We start from the raw sequence: 8,434 nt of genomic DNA, 5'->3' as shown, positions 1-8,434 counted from the left end.
AAAGTTCAATAACTGCTGTACCCAATCTTCAGATGATCCATACATAGGCCACCACACAGCTTTTGATATTTTCTGCCCTCCCCAAACCTTTACACAATAATGTATCATTTTGGCCTTATCCTTATCCCCAGTTCCAGGATAATGCTCCCAATTTTCCAGCATAAATCCTAGCGGGGAGCTCCTAGGTACTGGAGGGGGCTTTATGGGTGGAAGGGGCTTGCTCTTCCCCTGTCCCATCTCCCGGAGTGCCTTCTTTCACGCGTGTTCACTCACTTCCCCTGGTTCGTGGCTCACTCCCTCGCGGGCAATGGGAACCGCACTACTGAGGGTCCACACTCGCTTGGGAAATCCGGCTGCCAGTCTCCTTCTCATACACACACCACACGTTGTACTCCAGGATTCCCGATCCCGACCGAATGGATTCCCCTGCTCAATGGGCAGTACTCACGCATTCCTGCGTCTTCGTCCCGACTCCTGTGCACAGAATTTATAGGGTCGACCAGTCCTTTCCTTGCCTTTGCTTTGAATTTCGGATCGTCGGTGAGAGTGGGGTGAAGGCCAGGAGCTGAGGCCGCCTATTGTAGGTGGGGCACCTCCTCAAGCCCCTCGTGATTCCACCAACATTCCCATCCGAGTCACGGCACCAAATTGATACCAATTTATGACCAAAAGCCAAGTGTGGTTTCCAATTTAAATTTTATTAATTACAGCAAGCAAAATGAAAGGCAATTCAGCGCTGGGTGACAGGGGGGCTTTCCGTCCCGCAAAGCTGCCGCCCCGATCCGGGTCTCTAGTCGTCCTTTTATACAGTTCTATTTCTTGTTGATGTGACTGTCCTCGGTGTACTCTGCGCATGTCCATCTCCGTGTTGCTAGGGTCTTGATTAGTCTTCTCCAGATGCTGTTAGCTATCGCAATTAGCTTGTCCCTGGGAATGTTTATCTCAACAGGAAGGGGTCAGTAAAGTTATACAACTTATCTGTCTCCTTTCATCCTTGATTTAGTAAACAGACATACCTTATCCATCTCCCTTCACCTTTGATTTAGTGAACAAACATACTTTATCACAAAACCACAAAAAAAGTACAAAATAAAAGCTCTGTAATTTTATTGTAATACAAAACTAAGGTTAAAATAAGAAATTATAATATTGACTTTCTTCCATGTAAACATGTTAAACTTTTATAAAGTTGTCTCAGTTTGGAGACAAATTCTAGGAGAAAAACACTCTAAAATGAGTGTTTTTCTCTAAAGAGGGAGGGCTTCAATAACTTTCCTTTCTTCTGCCAATGAGAGAAATGGATACCAGGGAATGAAAGTGAATAAATTAAACTGTTTAGTAACAAAAAAATAAGGGTGCCCGCAAGGCACAGACAAAAGGGAAAAAAGAGAGAAAAAAATATGAACTTTACACTCCACCTCCACCTCACCACGTGGCTGAGAGGCAAAGATGGTGGCTTCCCTTCTTTGTCTATGGGGAAAGGAGGAGAAAAGAGTTTATAGCAGATGGGAACCTGTTGGATTTCTGGTGCAGGTCTTCTTGCAGCAGCAAAAGCTGGTGGTTTTTAAGTGTCCTTTCTCATGTCAGTTCAGCTCCTCTGAGTTCTTGGGATCAAGGCAGTTCCATTTGCTCCCCATAAGGGCCAAAAAGATTAAAAAAAAAGCCAAGCTGAAACAGTTCAAGGGAAAAAGAAACAAATCATCGCGAGGATTCCCAGTACAGCCTCCAGGCTAAGGTAAGGGAATAAACTTTTTGCTTTGCACTAGCAAAAGAACCCCAATCCAAGGAAAGGGACAATGTGGCATCCCAGTCCAGGCTGTCCGGAGCACCCAGAGAAAAGAGCTTGAACAGATTCTGCACAGGATCCCAAAGCTCCCAGCCCCACCCCCTGGGTCCATCTTAAAGCTACAGCACTCATTTTCTGGGCATAAAGCAACTGATTAGGAAATAAAAAATCATCATAAAATCACCCCAAGACAAAAGCACATGAGACAAATGTGCTAAACTGAATTGATGTGCTGGCTCCATCAAGCAATTTTTTTCCTGTACATCACTGTTATTAAGCACCTAGACCTGAGAATCTCTTAACTTTAATGGTTTAGATACATGAGTGTTTTTGTTTTGTTTGTTTGATTGTTTGTTTTTGTGCTTGTTTTTTAAAGGAGTAACAAGCAACTTTCCAACAGCATGACCATCTGTCTATGCAGCATCTTGATCTGGTGCTACATAACTATAGGTCGTGGGCAGCCTGTTGGCTGTGGAAGATGGCCCCTGAGCCCCACTGCACAAACCCCTCATCTCCACTGCTCACAGCATCTGTCAGGGATCTGAGAGGCAAAGAAACAAGATAGCCTAGCTCCTATGTTCAGAAAAACTCCTAAATTTTTAACAGCTAGAGATCCGGGACATGAAGCCAGGGACAGCAGGGAGGGCAGTGGTTTGGAACAGGCCACTGCTGGCTCTCCCCAGTGTGTCTGACTGTGAGGTGCAGCTCCTGCCTGTGCCGGGGCCAGATCTCCTCACAATGATGCTCTTGATGGAGAAAGGCAAGTGGGGCAGCTCCATGCTGCTGCTGGGCTTGGTGGCATGCAGTGAGGCCACCAGCACCAGGCCCAGCAGGTGCATGTTGCAGAAGGGTGCCTGTTCCAGTTCCGCTGCTGGCAGCAAGAGGCTCAGCAGCGCAGCAATGGGCAGGCAGCGCTGATCCAGGGACACTGCTGGAGGTAGTGAGGGGCTGGCAGGCTGTCAGGGAAGAGTGGTGGAAGGCAAAGAAGGTGGACTGGGGGTGGTACAGCTGAAGCTGGAGGCCATAGCCACAGCCATAGGGTCTGTAGATGCAGGGTGGCTGCTGTGGGGACTGGGGCAGGAACTGCAGGAGGAAGGTAGCAGCAGGGTTCATGGTATGCAGCAGCAGCAGCTTGGGCACCAAGAGCTGCTATTGCTTGAAGCACTTTTGGCAGCGCAAGAAGCTCCTGTTGTCAGACGTTGACGAACTCGGGGTCCAGCATGCAGTAGTTGCCCTTGCCAAGGTTGCTGGGATCCTGAGGAATCTTGACAAAATAGTCACTGAGAGAGATTGTGGTGGATGCTGTTCTGACATGCAGGGAACTTCTCCCAGTAGTAGGGGTAGTGCCTGTTGATGAATTTGCAGATCTTGCTCTGTGTCAGCCAATTCTCAGGGCTCTGCAGGATGGCCATGGTGATGAGAGCCATGTAGGGAGTAGGGTGGCTTCACCAGACTGTTCTTGCCACCTCTGTGTACTCTGTTGCTGCTGCCTTCTGTGGGCCATCCTGAAGGGGGGCTACGATCTGTCACCCACCCCACTGCCACCACACATGCATGACTGTAGTAGCAGGGTGTTGTCATGGAGGTCACTCACACCCTCTTTGTCTTCTTCCTCCTCCTTCTGCTCAGTGTAGGAGTGGCAGCAGGGGTGGTGGGACTGTGGCTCCTTGTCATCCTCCTCATCGGTCTCCTCAGGCAGCACTGACACTTCAGACATCTCCAAGTTCAGGGTCATGGCATGATGGCAGGACAGTGCATTGGCAGAGGCTGGTGTAGCAAGCGAGCAGGTACCTAGCTGCCACCAGGTACCTGCGCTGCTCTGCAGAGAACTGCCAGTTGCTGCTGCCACAACGCAAAAGTGCTCTTGCCACCTGCTCAGAGGCAGTGGATATTTTGGATTTTATTTTGGGATATTTTTGCTTCTTTTAAAATTTTCTCTCTTCTCCCCTCCTTTTTTTTTTTTGTCTTTTGCTTTTTTGGGGGGTTGGGGGAAGTATGCAGAGGGGCTGTGCCACCATGCCTGGAAGTCTGTTCCCCTTTCTTTCTCCTCACTTCAACCCCTAGACATTATTGCATGTGTACAGGAGGGAGAGCGCCTAGTCCTGTGAAGAGGAGGGGGGAGAAGAAGGAGGATGCTGGAGGGGAGGAAGGGTGGAGGCAATGAAGAACTGTTAACTCTTTCTGCTATTCATGATTTTGTAGATTTTATTACACCTTGCTAGGTCAGCTCTTTTTCAAGATGAAACATTCTGCTTGAGAACCACTGGATTAGTATGGAAGTAATTCTGTATTGCTGACAATCCTTGCCATCCTTCTTTCTGACTTCTTGTTCACCTCAGGCTGTAAGAGTTTCCAGGCATCTGTGATAGCACCAAGAGCCATATCTAAATAATCCTCCAGAAGAGCACAAGATACCTACATTTGCTTTTCCAGTTTTTATTTTAACTTATTATTTCTACTCTTTTAAGATAGTGTCTATTCACAGTGCTAGTGGAGGGATCTTCGATTTTCAAAATGAAGCACTGGCCCTTGTAGCGAATACAGCAGGGTCTTCATCACATGAACAAATGTTTGTTTAGGTTACATTTGATTTCATGTCACCGCTAGCTATTGAAAACCTTTCTAACATTCTCCATAGACCCAAATTCTTTGTTGTAGACAAGCTCTGGCAAATTAGGAGGAAGATCCCATAACTAATGTCTCAGATATTTCAGATATTTTCAATTTAATTCTGTAGCAAGGCAAATAAGCGCTGAAGGAGTATGAACCCATTCATAAATGCAGTGAAGATTGGCAGGTATGCTCTTTGTTCACTTATAAATATTTGGGGATAAGCTATACTGTGATAAAAGATAGAGGAGATTGATTTTTCATCTAAAACTAAGGGGGTAGCAGGTACCTGCCAGGGCTTGAGCAGAATTAATTGCTAGCTAGCTGCTGCAGAAGGAGGAAGACCTTCACTCCCATCCAGCCTTCCCACCTCTGGCCATCTGCATTCATAATTTACCTCCCATCTATTACTTTAAAAGGTCATTGGTTGGGGACAGAGACTGTTGGGGGTTAGGTTTGTTCCTTTTTTACGCTGAAGAATTTTTCCCCATAAGTTACCAAGGAAACTAAGTGTTGGGTACTTAAGAGTACTTAACCGAAAGAAAGGGGTTGCCAAAGCTCGTAGGGAGAGATAACGTGAGTTTTAGAGCAGGTAAAGGACAGAGCTTGAGGCAGCTTGGCACTCTTTTTTGGAGTTTGGGTTGCTGCTTGCTGCGGAGGAGTTCACTGTCGCTAGAGGGGTCCAGTCCTGGGAAATCTACCATCATCTGCTCGCCCTGGAAGTCTGAGCTTCTCTGCCGCCCTGCAAGAGCTGGGCCAGCCCTGCCCCACCATCGTGGTTTCTTCAGCACTGCTCCTCTTGCTACAGTGTGACCCTGCACCCCCCTGCCTGCTGGGACATCCTGCCATTCCAGCTACCAGCCTGGGACTTTCCACTGTTCCAACTTGGTGCTCTGAGAATCCTACAAGGGCACCGAGACCAAACTGCCCTGGGTTTTTGTAAAGCAAAGACCTCGAGGTTCTTAGTACTGTTTTTGTTATCAATGTTGTAGTTGTTGTTTTTGTTTGCTTTGTTATACATACTAGTAAAGAACTGATATTTCTATTCCCAAATCTTATGCCTAAAAGCCTCTAACTGCAAATTTATAATTGGAAAAAGGGGCGAGGGGGTGGTTTACATTCTCCATTCCAAGGGAAACTCCACCTTTCCCTGGCAGATACCTGTCTTCCCAAACCAAGACAAGATGATACAAACTCACCCAGCGTCCTCAACAAACATCCATGAGTTTAATATGGTTGCTCTTTTTATAGGGGGTTTGAATCTCCTGGGTTTAGATAGCTGATTGGTTGGGATCTCTCTCTGCCCAGATCTCTGGCCAGTGGTGTGTCTGTATCTAAGCTTGAACAGGGTTGGCTGAGGTCTCTGAGTTCATTGTTCATCCAGGGGCTTGTTTTACCTGTTTTCTAGAATGAGCCAGGTTAGCCGAATTGGATTTATGTCCAGATTTTCCTTGTTCAGTTACAGACCAGCTGTACTGTGACACCCATCGAACGCCAAACTGGACCAGGAGGCCTAGAAAGTCAAAGGCAAAATCCAGAATGAATTTCACACTTACAGCTGCCAAGACATTAGTCAAAGGCAGCATGTTGAAAGGTACATATCTGAAAGTGTGGCAAATTTAGTCCTGGTTCATCCTGGGCTGTAAATGTGCCATCCTTGGGTAGGACTATTCTGGTTTGGGGTCACATCTAAACAACTTTTTTGACATGCAACTCAGCAGTGGTCAAAACATTTCTGTGATCATGGCTTAAACAATCAAGTTTTCTTGAATTCTGGGTATAAGATGTCTACAGGAATAATCTGTTTGCTTGTTCCTGTCATCTGTGCATTAATATAAGACACCATCTTTTTCACATATAGACAGTGAGGAATACCGTGACTTTTTACTTTTATCTGTTCTCTAGCAAGATCTTAATTGTTGCTTTCTACCATGAGAGACTAACATGAAAGCTTTTCTAGGCAAGCCTTTACCAATCTGATTAACATCTACTCTGAAGTATTTGGTAAAGAAGTCAGGGGATTCTTCATACAGCATTTCTCTAACTATTCTCTATTTGGCCTCTGTAGGGTGTTATAGAGACATCCCATAGCTCATGAAAGGCTTGAGACCCAGGTATTTTGGGTTGCTGAGTTTAAGTGCTACAGGCATGGTAAAAAAAGGAAACAATTTACTGAGGAACTCTATCTCTTCCTAGACACCAAAGTCTATTACTCCATAGAATTCACCAGTACATAGTACAACACTAATATATGAGATGAAAATAGCACTGTACTTAATTTCTTCCTTCTGCGCTCCCATTCAATGTTTATATATTTTGTATATCTTTAAAAGTTGAGTTCTTTAGTGAGTCTTATGTGTCGACTTTGAGAGATGTTTTTTTTTCCATTCATATCTCTCACAACACCTTTGTTCCTGGACCCCCTAATGCTGCTATTTTCCTTCAGTAGATTAATAACATATATTCATATTAAAAAAAAAAAAAATAGCAGTTCCACCATAATGTCCTGGAGCATCTACATTAGGAATGAGAACATTATTATTTCCTGTGGTGCCTTGTTGATGTGCCATATACTTCTGCTTTCTTGACTGTTGAATACAGCATTCTTTTGAACAAACATTCCCTAGAGACTGAATATTGGGCAGATTTCCTTCACTGCCTGAAAATACATTGAATATGTGTTCTTTGTGATCATTGGCAATCAGGACAAATATTATTCCCATTTAGCCCAACCACTTAAGTTTATGATCTGCGATTTGTTTCCTGAATATGATACTAATTTAACACCTCTTCTCAACATACCATATTATTACTTACACAGCACTGGACATGTCTTTCAGGAGAGATTTTCCACTGGCACTTTAACAGCAACTTTTGTCATTATTCTGCCTTTCACATAATTTAGGAGACAATTTTCATGACTAACCATTTTAATGGTCTTTTTCCATTTCTGTGATGCTTCTGTGCAGTTAATGAACTTTGCTTCAAAAATGTATATTCTTTGAGGATTAAGATCCTAAGTTTCATCCTTTTTCAGAACTGAAAGGATGCTTGCTGAGCTCACACTGTTTCAGTACTACAGGCTTTGGATCTGTTTCATTTCTCACCAGAAGTTCTTCAGATACAAGTAAAAATAGTTTTAGGTTTATGTTTCCTATGATGCAATTACACAAAAAGGACTGGAGAAAAGAAGCCAATACTATTGTAACATTCTAAAATGCTTTTTCTCTGATGCAGTTTGCTTTTGGAAGGTCTGCTCTTTGTTCCAGGAAATGTAACCAAATCTTACAGCCTCCCTTAAACTGTAGTTCTTTAATTGCTTCAGTTGATTCCTGATACAACTCAGTGATGTGGTTTTCAGCATAATTTGTCTTCAAAACCTCACATGAGGGAATATGATATTATACCTCCAAGCCAGTGAATCCTAGGCTGACAGCTGGAACTGCACTTTCTACAACTTTTATCTTGGAATAATCTTTCTGTGATTCATTTTCACTTCAGTATTTCAGCCTACTAAAACATTTTGTATGTTTGTAATCATCAATTTGCCATGTAATTCTGAAATCTTTCTTTTATATTGATGTCAGGCTGTGAATCTGAAGAATTGTATGGGGTTTGCAAGGCCAGGTTTTGGTAGCAGAGGGGCTACAGGGGTGGCTTCTGTGAGAAGCTGCTAGAAGCTTCCCCCATGTATGGCAGAGCCAATGTCAGCCAACTCCAAGACAGACCCACCACTGGCCAAGGCCGAGCTAATCAGAGATGGTAGTAGCACCTCTGGGACAACATATTTAAGAAAGGAAAGAAGTTATTGTGCAAAAGCAATTGCAGCCAGAGAAAAGAGGACTGAGAATATGTGGGAGCAACAACCCTGTAGGCACCAAAGTCAGTAGAGAAGGGGGAGGAGGTGCTCCAGGCACCAGAGCTGAGATTCCCCTGCAGTGTGTGGTGAAGACCATGGTGAAGCAGCTATCTCCCTGCAGCCCATGGAGGGCCCTGGGGAAGCAGAGATCCACCTGCAGCCTGTGGAAGACCCCAGGC

General features: G+C 44.6%; 1 pseudogene; it reads right to left on the bottom strand.

Annotated features, from left to right (window-relative positions):
• Window positions 1-2,385: 2,385 nt before the first annotated feature.
• On the bottom strand, window positions 2,386-3,919 carry LOC136373446 (forkhead box protein D1-like; annotated as a pseudogene).
• Window positions 3,920-8,434: the final 4,515 nt, after the last annotated feature.

The sequence above is a fragment of the Sylvia atricapilla genome, chromosome W (genome assembly GCF_009819655.1).
Source record: "Sylvia atricapilla isolate bSylAtr1 chromosome W, bSylAtr1.pri, whole genome shotgun sequence".
Classification (NCBI taxonomy): Eukaryota; Metazoa; Chordata; class Aves; order Passeriformes; family Sylviidae; genus Sylvia; species Sylvia atricapilla.
Note: the sequence above shows the minus strand (reverse complement) of the source record. Positions and strands in the feature narration are given on the sequence as shown.